This window comes from Dreissena polymorpha, chromosome 7 (genome assembly GCF_020536995.1).
Source record: "Dreissena polymorpha isolate Duluth1 chromosome 7, UMN_Dpol_1.0, whole genome shotgun sequence".
In the NCBI taxonomy this organism is placed as follows: domain Eukaryota; kingdom Metazoa; phylum Mollusca; class Bivalvia; order Myida; family Dreissenidae; genus Dreissena; species Dreissena polymorpha.
In genome coordinates, this window is record NC_068361.1 from 102,833,976 (window position 1) to 102,850,224 (window position 16,249).

General features: G+C 39.0%; 1 long non-coding RNA gene across 1 annotated transcript in view; it reads right to left on the reverse strand.

Annotated features, from left to right (window-relative positions):
- LOC127837113 (uncharacterized) overlaps positions 1-14,021 on the reverse strand; it is a 29,844-nt gene extending 15,823 nt beyond the window's left edge. The window contains exon 1 of the long non-coding RNA XR_008029109.1: positions 13,973-14,021. This is a non-coding gene — a long non-coding RNA (uncharacterized LOC127837113). The remainder of the gene's footprint in view (positions 1-13,972) is intronic.
- Positions 14,022-16,249: the final 2,228 nt, after the last annotated feature.

A 16,249-nucleotide genomic window follows, 5' to 3' on the forward strand; every position in this document is an offset into this window, starting at 1 on the left:
TGTTAATTATATTCTGTTATGGGTATGCCGTGTGTGATCCGATGCATCAATGGCGCCCATGTTAAAATCATTTCTCCGAGAACAGGGAACAACAAAAGTACAAACAAAAACAAAACACGTTCGAACTAGTATGTTACCTTTAATAATTCTTTAAAATCCATAAATAATCCATTTAATCCAATAATTGACGAGTTTGCATCTAGGGTCTTTGATAATTATTTTAGCATAGTTAAATAAAGACCCTTATGCCATCATATCATTATATTCAAATGAGAACTCAATAAACTTTCTTCTTCGTCACACACTACGTCATGTACTCTATGTACATAACTGCTGTTAAAATGAACCGGAGCAGTTTATCAAATGTGTTCTGAGAAAAATGGGCATAATGCATGTGCTTAAATTGTCGTCCCATATTAGCCTGTGCAGTTCGCACAGGCTTATCAGGGACGACACTTTCCGCTTTTATGACATTTTTTGTTAAAATGAAGTCCCTTCTTAGCAAAAATCAATTTTTGGCGGAAATTGTCGTCCCTGATTAGCTTGTGCGAATTTAACAAGTTAATCTGGGACGACACTTTACGCACATGCATTATGCCCAGTTTTCTCAGAACGCGACACAAATAATAGCCGTTGGTGAACTCGGTTGCATTTGCAGATTTCTGCATACAATGATATATTTAAACATGAACAATGTTTTATTAGTCTATGGTAAATTCCCTTATTGTACAAGAAAGTAAGTAAGTTTATTGTAAACATAAGCCAAATTAGAAAAATAGTCTAGCATGTTACGACGACCATGTATAATTTTTATGTTACATCTATAACAACTAGAAGAATAGACGTCTTTGTAAGCACTCTCTTGCAGTTTGGAAGCACCAGGGATTCCGCTAAATGATGCTTATCCCGACATCATTATCAATTTGTCCCTGGTCATTTTGATGAACTCATAGTTAAAATTTACACTTTATTTTATTGTGAATTCATTTGTAAATGAATTTGATAAAGAAAATGCATGTCGCTGTGTATAAGCGTGACACTTCGCGCGAAAATTACGTCATTAGAAAATGCATTGTGTGAATGTTTTGGTTAAAGTTACCGGTGGTTAAATTCCACTATGCGCGGTTAGGTTACTTTGCGGTATAACGTGTTTATACAATCGAGTTACCTTGATGGTTACTATACCTGAATAACCGCAAACTTACCAAGGTTTGAATCTTTATTCAGGTAACTTTAACCAGCGTTTATACAATCGGGTGCAAGAAGATTAGTTTACTTACTCGTGGTAACAACAAAATCAACAAACCCAAACAATCAACAGTTTGCAAAGCAATTGCTCGATTAATTTCTTATTAAATTATGTAACATTTTTACATCGTACGTATAGCCACCCTAACACGTGCCACTCCTTTCAAATTTCAGTCAAGAAAACATGAATGGATTTATATTAGTTATAACTATACATTGTAGTAATTTTTAACAATTTGAAAACATTATGCGAGTCATTGTGTATTTATGTGTGTCTTTCGTCCGTAAGGGCATATGCCCGTCTATGCTATATATATATATATATATATATATATATATATATATATATATATATATATATATATATATATATATATTGAGATGGCATGTGTCATGGGGTGGAGTTCTTCATTTTTTTCCGGATCACATTAGTCTTTTAAATCAGCCACATTTTAGTTTTTCGCGTTGCGTTTACGGCGACATTTTATACTGTTCAAATTAAAAATATAAACATTAGGAAATAAATACGAGCATGTCAAATACTGATATTATCAGTTAAACACAATTACATGGGTATATTTGTAATTGGAATTTTTACTCACAAAACTAAATATCGGATAGTTCTTATGATCTCATGTGGTTTACAGATAAATATAAGAAATTATATTAAAGTGGTAATTCAATGTTTCCAACAGTTAGAAATATCAGTGAAAATTGACATTATCTTTAACTGTTTTACTGTAAATTGACGTCATTATTTTGACGTCATGACTTATTATCACTGCAAAAATATCAATTCGAACCTTTAAAAGATCTAAATACACGGCGGGAAAGCATAGAATAAATACTGGGAAACAGAGTAGACGAAGGTATTTACAAAAAACAACACATTGTTATGTTCCTGTACAACTACCATAGGACACGTGTCTCTGCTATTATGTTTTTTTTTATGTATTTTCAAAGAAAACAGGATATTTTAAACCAGTATATTTTGCATTATAAATACGGTTGATTTGTGTTTACAAATGTTCTTCTAAAAAAAAGAAGACAACTCGCTTTTGTTTAGGCTAAATTTGAAAGCCAAATTTCACTTTATTTATAATATAATGTTTTCATCGAATGCGCAGATCAGGTCTGTTATAGTAAACACAGGCTATAAAGTACGTTGTTTAATGTAAGTCATTTGATTGTCAATACAACAAACCAAGTTATCGTCAATACACAGCTAATGTACCCACGACTGGGCGTAAGTTTAAACCTGATAAAGGCTTTGTTTACATGCTGTTAAGGATGTAAAATTTTCTCACTTTCTAAATGTCGTTTCATCTTATTACAAGTAAAATTGTGTTAATAAGAAACTGCTTGGGCCTTATGACTTGATAGTAAAATCATTCATATCATGTCATTTGGTAAACCCCTAATGCACGTACAAGACTTTATATCAGAGAATCAGAATTACTTAACTATGTCCAGAAAACAACACGTAATTCGACCTTGCTCAGATAACATTTGAAAAAAAACATCTGAGTATCTTAATATATAATTATTGTAAATTAAAATTTCAAAATTACCCTCGATAACCGGGCAACGTTAATAAACTTATATGTTCATGTGGACAATCACAAATGTGCAAGCAACGTGTTCTTTGACAAGTAAGTACTAAAAAACTAAATATGTCAGAACACCTGATGACGACGGTATCTTACCGAACGCTATCTTACTCATAGATTTAATAGCCAACACGTAAATATAATGGTTCATGACGTCAATATAGCGTTGTCATTGTTCGTATATTATTAGGTTATACTGTGTTTACAACATTGGATCTTTTTATCTTATCAAACATCGATTTTCGCTTCATTTAAAGGGACTGTCAACCACGACGACGAAGAAAAGGAAAATTGTAAAATACCGTATTTTTTACAATTATTAGTTTATATTGATTAAAATATCAATACGACTTTTATATTACATTACTAGAAAAAAGTTTTCATATTTTCAGTATATTTGGTAATAAATTTTACTGGGTATGTCTACCAGGTAACTACCAGTTAACTATAAATAACGCCAGTAGATTGATCATCATCGTCACGTGGTATACCCAGGAATGCAAATTGTGGATGCGTAGTGAATTATATATATTTAATACATAAAAGGATCAATCTTCTTGCGTTATTTATAGTGTTTATATCGTAATGTCACCTATTTTCTCGATGTACTTTCGATTTCACATCGCAAAATTTTATTACCGAATATACTGAAAATATAAACTTATTTCAAGTTATGTTATATACCAGTCGTGATATTTTAATCAATATAAACTAATAATTGTAAAAAAATATGGTATTTTAGATTTTTTCTTTTTTCGTCATTCGTGGTTGACAGTCCATTTAAATACGCCCTATCATCTGCACGTACAAGGTCCATTAATATCCAAACCCATCATGTAATAATGTAACCAGTACACACTCAATTCAACAGTAACATAACGATAACGTTCATCAACTTTGAATAATAATCCTTTATTTAATGAACAAGTGATAGTAATGAATCGAAGTGTATTTAATATAATAATATTATCATTTACTTAAATTCACGAACCGGGTTTTTATGCAGTTAGCACTGCATTCGAAATATCCATTCCTCGATGATCTTAACTGCTTATTTTTCCACATGAATATAATGAAAGAGGGTGCGTGTGAGTGCGTGCCTTTTTGTACCGGAAGACGAGCAACACAGATAACCGACGTAAGTTTTTTGTCTTCAGACCAAAATGATAAATTATAAAGTGATAAAAATGATTACCGTGCAAGCTAACACATACAATTGGTAGTTAAACAAGTCATGTTTCAATCACAAATGTTTAAATAGATATATTCAAGTTATAACACATGACAATGTACTTACAAACTACGATACAAAACAACGTTAATTCATTTCATCATTCGGTACATGACAACAGCGACATCCGCACTCACAATTTTCGATTCAATTGCACAGTCTTCTCCCATCCACTTAACCTAGTCACGTGCACAGTTAGCTAACTATTGAGTGGACAGATTGGTATTGAGCAAGGTTCATATGCTTCGGGTCATTTTGTTGACAGTGAACCTCCTTCTACGGAATATCGTTATTGCCTTCGTGGTTACACATTAAATTCCAGAGGGCGACAATTCGACAATGCGATAGTACGATGACGACAGTGCGACAATACGATGGCGACAGTGCGATAGTACGATGACGACAGTGCTACAATACGATGGCGGCAATGCGACAATTCGATAGTACGATGGCGACAATGCGATAGTACGATGACGACAGTGCGACAATACCATAGCGACAGTGCGATAGTACGATGGCGACAAGGCGACAATGCGATAGTGCGATAATACGATCGAGACAATGCGGCAATACGATGGCGACAATGCAATAAAACGATGACGACAGTGCGACAATACGATGTCGACAGTGCGATAGTACTATGGCAACAGAACGATATGAGTTTCGCATTGTCGCCATCGTACTGTCGCGTTGTCGCAATGTCGCCATCGTACTATCGAGTTGTCGCACTTTCGTCATCGTACTATCTTCCGTCGCCATCGTATTGTCACACTGTCGTCATCGTAGATGATCGTACTATCGCATTGTAGCCCTCTGGATTTTAATGTGTAACTACAATGACACTAACAGTATTCCGTATTCTTTAGTATGATAATTAATTATCTTCACACAATCTTTATATCGGGTGACATGTATACAAGCTTAGCGATAAAAATCGATATGTCATTTTGTGTTGGTTTAGTAGATTATTTAAAAATGAGTTATCTTTTTCAATTTAATACATATTGAGATTCATTCGCGAGATTTTTGTCGTGCATTCAACAACACTGTAGTCATAAATCGATAGTCATTAAATCGAATGACACTATATCTGATTTACCTAATTGTCATTACTAAATACTAATGTTGTTGTAGTAGATTGATAAATGTCCACTAACAAACGAGACGTTGTGTGCAAATGACCATTAATATAATTGTATTCCAAATTCACACTAATTTCAATTTTCCTAGTCGACGTAACCAAGACAGCGCTTTACTCTCAGCTTAGCTACCTGCACTGACTATGCACGATGACAAACTCCCATTCTCGAACCCCCAGACGGCAACCGCCGGACCCCTCTATTGACTCTTCAGGACGGCAGACGCCCATCTTCGATCCCACAAGACCCCCTTTTTAGACTATGCAGAACGTCAGATCCTAGCTCTTGATCCCGCCAAACCCCCTCTATTTACGCTGTAGGACGGCAGATCTCCAAATCTCGATCCCGCAAGAAATCATCTATTTATTCTGCAGGACGGCAGACCCTCACCCTCAATCCCGCCAGACCCCCTCTAAAGACTCTGCAGGACGGCAGACCCAACCCTAGATCCAGCCATACCCCCTTTATTGACTCTTCAGGACGGCAGACCCGCACCCTCGATCCCACCAGATCCCCTCCATTGACTCTGTAGGACGAAATATCCACATCCTCGATCCCGGCAGACCCCCTCTATTGACTCTGCAGGACGGCAGACTCCAACACTCGATCCCGCCACACCCGATCTATTGAATCTGCAGGACGGCAGACCCCACCATCGAACCCGCCAGTACATATCTATTGACTCTGCGCAAATGTTGACCCCCACTCTCGATCCTACCAGACCACCTCTATTGACTCTTCGGGAAGGCAGACCCAACCCTCGATCCCGCCAGATTCCCTCTATTGACTCTTCAGAAGTTCAGACCCATATCTCTCGATCCCGCCAGACCTCATCTATTGACTCTGCAAGACGGCAGACCTACTCTCGAACCCGCCGGACCTCATCTCTCGATACCGCTAGACCCCTTCTGTTGACTCTGCAGGACGGCAGACCCCCATCTCTTGATACCGCTAGACCCCCTCTGTTGACTATGTAGGACGCAGACCTCTATCTCTCGATACCGCTAGACCCCCTGTGTTGACTCTGTATGACGGCATACCCCGTCTATCGATACCGCTAGACCCCTTCTGTTGACTCTGTAGGACGGCAGACCACCATCTCTCGATACCGCTAGACCCCCTCTGTTGACTATGTATGACGACAGACCCCATCTCTCGATACCGCTTGACCCCCTCTGTTGACTCTGCAAGACGGCATACCTCATCTCTCGATATCGCTAGACCCATTCTGTTTACTCTGTAGGACGGCAGACCCCATCTCTCGATACCGCTAGATCCCTTCTGTTGACTCTGTAGGACGACAGACCCCCATCTCTCGATACCACTAGACCCCTGTGGTGACTCTGTAGGGCCACAGACCCCATCTCTCGATACCACTAGACCCCCTGTGTTGACTCTGTAGGGCCGCAGACCCCATCTCTCGATACCGCTAGACCCCCTCTGTTGACTCTGCAGGAAGCCAGACCCCATCTCTCGATACCGCTAGACCCCCTCTGCTGACTATGTATGATGACAGACCCCATCTCTCGATACCGCTAGACCCCCTCTGTTGACTCTGTAGGACAGCAGACCCCATCTCTCGATACCGCTAGACCCCCTCTGTTGACTCTGTAGGACGGCAGACCCCATCCCTCGATACCGCTAGACCACCTCTGTTGACTATGTATGACGACAGGCCCCATCTCTCGATACCGCTAGACCCCCTCTGTTGACTCTGCAAGACGGCATACCTAATCTCTCGATACCGATAGACCCCCTCTGTTTACTCTGTAGGACAGCAGACCCCATCTCTCGATACCGCTAGACCCCCTCTGTTGACTCTGTAGGACGGCAGACCCCATCCCTCGATACCGCTAGATCCCGTCTGTTGACTCTGTAGGACGGCAGACCGCATTTTCGATACCGCTAGACCACCTGTGTTAACTCTGTAGGGCCGCAGACCCCATCTCTCGATACCGCTAGACCCCCTCTGTTGACTCTGCAGAAAGCCAGTACCCCATCTCTCGATACCGCTAGACCACCTCTGTTGACTATGTATGACGACAGGCCCCATCTCTCGATACCGCTAGACCCCCTCTGTTGACTCTGCAAGACGGCATACCTCATCTCTCGATACCGCTAGACCCCCCACTGTTTACTCTGTAGGACGGCAGACCCCATCTCTCGATACCGCTAGACCCCTCTGTTGACTCTGTATGACGAAAGACCCCATCTCTCGATACCACTAGACCCCTGTGTTGACTCTGTAGGGCCGCATACCCCATCTTTCGATACCGCTAGACCCCCCTCTGTTGACTCTGCAGGAAGCCAGACCCCCATCTCTCGATACCGCTAGACCCCTCTGTTGACTCTGCATGAAGACAGACCCCCATCTCTCGATACCGCTAGACCCTCTCTGTTGACTCTATAGGACGGCAGACCCAGTCTATCGATACTGCTAGACCCCCTCTGTTGACTCTGCAGGACGGCAGACCCCATCTTTCTAAACAACTAGACCCCTCTGTTGACTCTGTAAGACGCCAGACTCCATCTGTTTAAACCACAAGACCTTCCGTTGACTCTGTAGAAAGAAAAAACCCCATCTCTCGATACGGCTAGACCCCTTCTGTTGACTCTGTAGGACGGCACACCTGGTCTCTCGATACCGCTAAACCCCTTCTGTTGACTCTGTAGGGCGGCATACCCCTCTCTCGATACCGATAGACCCCCTCTGTTGACTCTGTAGGACGGCAGACCCCATCTCTCGATACCGATAAACCTCCCTCTGTTGACTCTGCAGGAAGACAGACCCCCATCTCTCGATACGGCTAGACCCCGTCTGTTGACTCTGTAGGACGGCAGACCCCAACCCTCGATACCGCTAGATCCCGTCTGTTGACTCTGTAGGACGGCAGACCGCATTTTTCGATACCGCTAGACCCCCTCTGTTGTCTCTGTAAGACAGCAGACCCCATCTCTCGATATCGCTAGACCCCCTCTATTGACTCTGCATGAAGGCAGTCCATCACCCTCGATCCCGTTACAGTCACTCTGTAGATTCTGCATGACGTCAGACCCAATCTCTCGATACCGCTAGACCCCCTCTGTTGACTTTGTAGGACACCGGACTCCATCTCTCGATACCGCTAGACCCCCTCTATTGACTCTGCAGGGCGGCATACCCCCACCGTCGATCCCACCATACCCCCTCTATTGACTTTTCAGGACGGCATACCTCCACCAGTAATCACACCATACACCCTTTATTCACTCTGCAGGAAGGCAGACCCTATCTCTCGATACCGCTAGAACACTCTGTTGACTATGTAGGACGGCAGACCCCGTCTCTCGATACCGCTAGACCCCCTCTGTTGACTATGTAGGACAGCAGACCCCGTCTCTCGATACCGCTAGACCCTCTGTGTTGACAATGTAGGACGGCAGTCTCCATCTCTCGATACCGCGTGACCATCTCTGTTGACTATGTAGGATGGCAGACCCCGTCTCTCGCTACTGCTAGACCCCTGTATTGACTCTGTAGGACGGCAGACCCCCATCTCTCGATACCGCTAGACCCTCCTCTGTTGACTCTGTAGGACGGCAGACCCCATCTCTCGATACCGCTAGACCCCCTCTGTTGACCCTGCAGGAAGACAGACCCCCATCTCTCGATACCGCTAGACCCCCTCTGTTGACCCTGCAAGACGTCGGACCCTAATTAATTAATTTAATTGTATGTGTCAAAGTATAGAATGGGAATTCTTGTTACCCATACTCCAGTAGTTGTGATAAGGGACTTAAAAGTCTTTTGTTTGTATCAAGTATAACTCTAACAAATGCTGTTTATATTGTAATGTACAATATTTTGATTTTTGAAATGTAAGTTTATATCCTTGTATTGTCTGTAAACTATGTACGGTTTGACGCGTGACGCCCTCTACCCTCGTACACCTATTCACGATGACAATTAATTGTATTGAACGGGAAAAAAGAAAGAAATAGGCACTCCTTTCATGGACCATGACGTGATACAAAACTATTTAGTTGAATTCAACATTAATGACATCTAGTAAACCAGTCGCAATGATTTTCTGAGACGAAACATAATAATAACTTGCAAAACTTATATATGGTTTATTTGTCGTAAGTAGCTTATTATGAATTAATGAAATAGTCCCTATGTCTTTATATCGAGGAGGTTTTATTAAGGAGAAAATTCATATGCACTGGATTATAAAATTACCACAGTGTCTATCATTTGTGTTTTATTTTTATTTTTTATTTTCCATTTAAGTTTTGTTTTAATTATTTACGTAATTTTATTTCCACAAAGAACTCGTCCATTAAGCGATAATTTCTCGACTTATTTGAGCAATAAATATTCCAAAATGTGTCCTGCAATTTTTTCAGGCGGAGTGTTTATACCTTCTGCTTTATTCTTGACATGTGATCCACACAGCGCATGCGCACTTCCGGGTGACATGTTTCTAGACAGACATTTTTCTATGTAAAAATGAATAAAGAAACTATCGCTATGACAAACTAAAATCAAATCATAAATTACATTACACACTAGGTATTGATGGCGGCAAGTAGAATGCCACCATTCGAAAAGATTTTAGTCGGCTTATCAGATCCTTGCTTTCATGTTTCGTTAGTCGAAGTAAAATTAGTTGCATGTCAAGTAAGTTTACATCATTTTGACACCCAATTTATACAAAATCTGTAAAATGTTTACCGATTCTCAACACTTGGTACAAGAACTAACTGTTATATTACACTTGTCTTTGCTATACATACATACCATAATCGAGTTAATCTTAAAATGTCAAACATCTGAAGCTCAGCCTGGACGCTTGTTCCTTTCAAGAAATCATGTATATATTGAATTTTTTGAAAGGGTTCATTGAAAGGAACGTTCGTTCTAGTCGACTGTATACGTCTAAGTTTCTCGACGAATAAGTATTTCACTAGTCACTTATCGAATCGTCCTGTTCAGAATGAGTGTGTCTGATGAATGGAGTTGTACTGAACTCTCAGTCTTCATCATAATCTTACACAGACTCTCGTAGCATGCGGTTATGACGTCACTTCCGAGAACCTTCTCCAGCAGCGCCCCCTGCACATTGCCCATCAGAGCAGAAGTCACGTGTTCTTTGAGTACCTACTACTGCTGAACATGTGCGCGCGCATGTGGGCTTCATTGCACGCGCAGACGAGACTCAATGCCAGGTGTGTCTCCGAATATTCGAATTTACGTCCGGAGTTGGCGATTTTGTTTGATTTTTGACACTACTTTATGCCATTCAGGAAGCAAATTGGTTTTTTAGAAGAAAATTGGCGTATTGAAAGATCGTCTAAATGACTGTATGCATACTAGTTTACCGTTTGCAATATTAAACTACTGACTAAGTATTTGGCCGTCGAAAAATGAAATAATAACAAACTTTGTAAAATATTTTTTTCTCAGTCTTCTGGAACAGAATGCCAGCTGTCGAGCTTTTATAGATCACATGACAAAGTGTCTGAGAAAATACGAACATTTTTGTAAAGGTAAGAATTCATGTATGAAACTGCAATTTAAGCTATTTTATATTTAGGGACCGATCTCTCACATGTAATTAAATCTAAAGTATCGTCCCTGATAAGCCTGCGCAGTCCACACAGGCTTATCAGGGGCGAATTTTTCCGTTTTTGTTTGGTATTTTTCGTAAAAAGGAAGTATTTTATATTGACGAAACCAAGTTTAGGCAGAGAGTTACGTCCCTGATTAGACTGTGAAGACAATACAGGCCAATCTTTGACGACACTTTATGCACACGCATTCAAACCCGTTTTCCCAGAGCAAGTTTCATTAAACAAATGTTTGAACGTGTTAAGCTCAAATTTTCATATTGCTCTAAAGTGTAATTTTTTTTTAACACATGACTACAAACGGCTTTGGAAGAACATTATATCTTAAATAAAACATTATGTTTTGTTTGTATAATATCATCAGAAAAGAAATAGTTATACGAATCACTAAATAAAAGGACTTCAGTCAGTGATCCTCCATACAGATTTACGAAAATTTGAAATATGTGGGACAGTGTTATCTGAGTGTGTATTATGTTGTTGTATATTTGTGTTGTTATCTAGACACTGAACAGAGCCTGTCGGACATTAAACAGGATGTCCTTCACACCTTGCGGGGTTTACAAGACCGGTTGTGGTCACTTTCTGACGTCACAACGCAGAACGCAGACGCGGGTGAAAAACTTAGGTAATCATCATATAGTCATATAAAAGCTGAATCTTGCGATTGTTTTGGGTGGATATGGCATGTTGTTCATTTGGTTAATATTTCAAATTTAAACACAAAATAAATGAGGCACACGTTATAGTAAAGGAATTTTTAGTCGCTCTTTAAAAACTACATTATTTTAATTTGTATTTTAAATATACACGTTGTTTCTCTTTTTTTCCACAAAATTTGTGAATTGAAGCATATTAGTTGGTTTCATTGGAGTTGGTATGTAGTAAATTTGTATCGAATGTCTGTTGTGACTTACGCATTATAACTGCACTTTCGGGTTATCGTCTCATTTGAAAGAATAGCAAACGGAGGTTCGAATCGATGACACTCTATTCATAAAGCCAGTGCGTTATCTAAATTTGAAAAAGTAAATGGGGCCCCGCTGTATGTAAATTTGTGTTGGCTTTATGTTCATGTGAGCCTCGCACTGTGAATATGGGTTTTAATGCACGTGTGTCAATAGTCGTACCAGATTAGCCTGTTCAGTTCGCACAGGCTTATGAGTGACGACACTTTCGGCTTTTACTATATTTATCATTTAAAGGAAGACTGTTCTTGACAAAAATCTTGGACGGCACTTTACGCACATTTATTAAACCCCGTTTTCTCAGAGCGCGATTCATATTATTCATGACAGGGGCCAGTTGGCGGAACTGACGTCAGAGATTGAGCTCATCGAGGATACGTTCGATTTCACGCCGCTCGCCGATCTGCACGCCATCTTGCGGAAGTTGGACGCCTCACTGGTAGAAGCGTTATCTAGCATCACCGAGAGGACGTCAAACGACCGGACTTACCCGCGCACCACTGACGAGGTGGCAACACAAACGTTATGGGAAGATGATGTTGTGCTTATTGCTTGCAAATAATTTGGTATGGTGGAAAATGGATAAGAAATTTGGTATGAATCGTGTTTTTTCTCAGCGATCTTATTCGCTACCACGGAAATTCTGTGTACCAACGGACAGACATGCGCATAGAAATATACACCTGCAAACGGCAAATTGACATACCTGTTTCCTTCTTACGCCCATATCTCTGTGTGTGAGTACATGTGCATTGATATGCGCATAAAACATATCCATTCGTTTTTACGAACGTGAACACGTACCATACACAGCAAGGGTATTAACAGTGTAACGCGTCGCCCAGCGCCGGTGGGAAAAACCATTTTGTGTACATATAACGTTTGAAAGATATTCCCGATCAAACTTTCTTTGCGAAATCCCATGTTTATGCTTACAAAAGGATCTATGATTAGTCAATTTAGCAATATTTATATGCGGGCTTTTCTACAAAAACTTTATAAAATGTGGTCGTTTTTTATGATAGCGGGCTTTTGAACGACATCCACAGAGAATACATTTTGGAGAACTGGAACACGGACCATTTGTACGACAAATATCTTACGTCTTGGCGTCCCGGGCTTCTTTGGCGTGGTTGCAACGTCAAGCTTGACGTCATTAAACGTGACATTATTTAATGTAACATCATCAAAAGTTGCATCAAACACGTTTGGGACTCCAGCTGAAGCATGTTTCACCAAATCGGGACAGGCAGTAGAACAAAGTGCTCAGGCAGCAAAAACGAACACAAATTTATCTGAATCATTAGAAAAATGTGATTCAAAGCGAAAGAAACAGACTGCTGATACTGATTCTGGTACGTCTGAAAACTCACGTCATTGAATTATTTAAAAACAAACAAATGTTTTCCGATAAAATAGAATCTTGGCGGGCACGCAACTCACTCGGGGTGAACTTGTGAGTCTTGAAAATGTCGTAGCTGATTCGTAAATCGCTGCCCACTCTACCATTTAAAATACGAAGACCGGTTTGTTTACACAAATCTAATAGACACATTCCGTTACTATTCAAGCGCCGAATATCTTTAGAACAGCGCATTTTACAATCATCAGGTATATAATCATCGGGTAAAAAATCGATGTGTTTACAATCCTCGTGCTGGACAAAATCTTGAAAATTAGATGTATGTGCGTTCATGTCACCACAAAAAATAAAATTAAAACTACATAGCACAGACATATATACAAATATTTAGTTAGATTGACTTTCGATGACTTAATTTTTATACAAATAATATCATGATGAGATTGAAAAACTAATGTATTTTTGTTAACATAGTCATGTCTTATGTATATATATATATACACCATACGTTCTTATTTAGTGAAATAGTCTTTTGCTACAATATTTGCCATAATGATAAGTGCATTTTAACTGTCTGAATTAAACTAGCATTTTTGCAATGAGATTGATTTTTTGTATTCGTCAGCAATAAATCAAGATACCAACTCGCAGCGCACTTCAAATGGATGAATAATAATGTTCAAATAAAATAACTCGGAATAAAATTTCAATCACTATAATTAGCCGTAAAGAATAAGGAGTATATTAAGAATCGAGTAAAACTCAAAAGAATTCAGAAATTCAGAAAAAAACAATCCTACCTGCGCACACCAAGTCCTCAATCAACTACACAATGCGATGTTAACCTAGTCCAAATTTTTGACGCTCTTAAATATTTAGCTACTTTTTATATGGGTAATATTTGGAGCGTACAAAGGCTGAAAGACCAATTATGTGGTGGGAATTTTTTGTTCTTTGTCTATATTGTTGCGCAAGGATTTTGTGCGCAACATTCAAGCCCCGATATAAGACACTTAATAACAACGGATTGAAATAATATTTACATACCTGTGTAGATAATTCATTTCTCGCTAATGTTCCGTAAAAATTATGTAATGACACTTTGAATTTTGCACGCCTGAGCAATTTAAATCCAACCACTATTCAATTTTTCAATATCTCTCGATTCGCTCGCTGTGTAGATATAAATCGATAACACGACCTCGATGTAAAGCATCTGGTTTAAAGTGGAAGAATAAACAGCGTAAAATACAGTTTGCGTTCGTCTGTTGTGGTGCAGCGCGTTACATAGTAAACCGATGTTATACTTTTCTGGATTAATTTAGCATTGTTTTTTTTTCTAAATTGACAATTAAAAAGTTCTGAAATAAATTACATCTTTTATTTTTATACTGTACATAAATAATATTGATACAGATCGTACAGTATACCGTCCTTTGTAACGTAGAATGTAAGTACATAAAACAACACAGACAGAGGTGCGAAAAAGACATGCATAAACACTTCCTGAAACTTAGAACAGTGAATAGAAACTGCACCATATCTGTTTTGAACATATGCTTATTAAATCGACAAAGTTTACTAGATCTAGTTACGTAAAAGTTGTTGTTAAAAGCTCATGTTAAATAAAATCACGCGTACACGTTACACCGTAATGCCTTCTTCTGATTGATTCATATTTAAATCAGTTTCATGACGTGGCTACATGTCAGTGATTGTTTTGCGATTTAAGCAGAAGTTTAACTGAAGAATTTATGCCTTTCTAACTTCGAATCGACGATATTTGATGTAAAAATGAACTTCTGAATTAAAACTGAATGAGTTGGTAATGTTATTTTGCAATTTTACGCAAATTGATGAAAATTTAAACTTTCTGATTTCCACCACAAAAAAGGTCCTTCAACGATGAGACGTTCCAAAGAATTTAGCCCATATAAAAAGTATCTCTAAATTCTTTGCGCGTCTTATAAATGAGACTAGATGTTAACCCAGCCGTCGACAAATATTGAATGCAAACCGCAATGATAAGAGCAAGTTTACATCAAAGTCACGCGATGTGATATCTTATTGATTTCGTTCCGAAGCCGAAGGATTCACATCTAAAATAAAATATGACGTCAGCTGCTCCATTGTTGAACACATATATAAACATTTTTACAATATGGTTAATTAAAAACACATGTTTAAATTTATCGCGCGATACTTAGTTAGGCATTCAATAATGTTTTAAGATAACCAACCACCGAGCTGTTAAGTTCGAACAAGATTGACTACTTGCAGAAATGTTACTGTTCTATAGCATTTCTTATATTTATTACTGTTTTATGTTTCAATTCCATAAAAGTGCCAACTTGTGATCTATGTTACATTTAGTGGGACTGCTAGGTTATCAAATATCTCCCTTGCTAAGTTTTGTCCCACGCCTTCAGCAATACCCAAATCCCGCATTATTTTGTTGTTGTTTTGGATACCGTGTTACGCAAATCATTATAAATAATACGTAATATTAACTTGTATGTGGTTTGTTTTTTATGTAGCTCACTTATGCGGATTTCATCTCAATTGTTAATTAACAAGTCAGTTTAAGTTAATTATATAACACGTTCGCGTTCGTAATATATCCTTAATATTCAATTGAAACTAAAATCTTGGTGTCAGTTTTGTGTACTTTTAGTCAGGCGCTGTGTTAAGCAAGTAAACCTCAGACAGAATATCAACAAAAATACTGTAAAGATACGGTTTGGCTGGCTCCTTTTGATAGTCGGTGCCCTTCAAATTTGAGGGGTTCCTGAACCGTACACATATGTTTTGTAGGGATTCGTTATGAAGAAAATATTACGACCATTTGGTACTTACGTTTGATTCAAAAATGGCAGTTGTCAATTAATACTTTTAAGCATGAACAATTATTACTTGTAAACCTGATGTACTATGAAATGTTTGAGTAGGTTAACACTGACCGCCGTGCTATCTATAATTATGGCTCTTGTACAATGCACTTTCTGTCAATAATATACATTTATCTATGAAACTTCATGTTGATATCGGTGATAAATTTAAATAAAAACTAAGCCAAG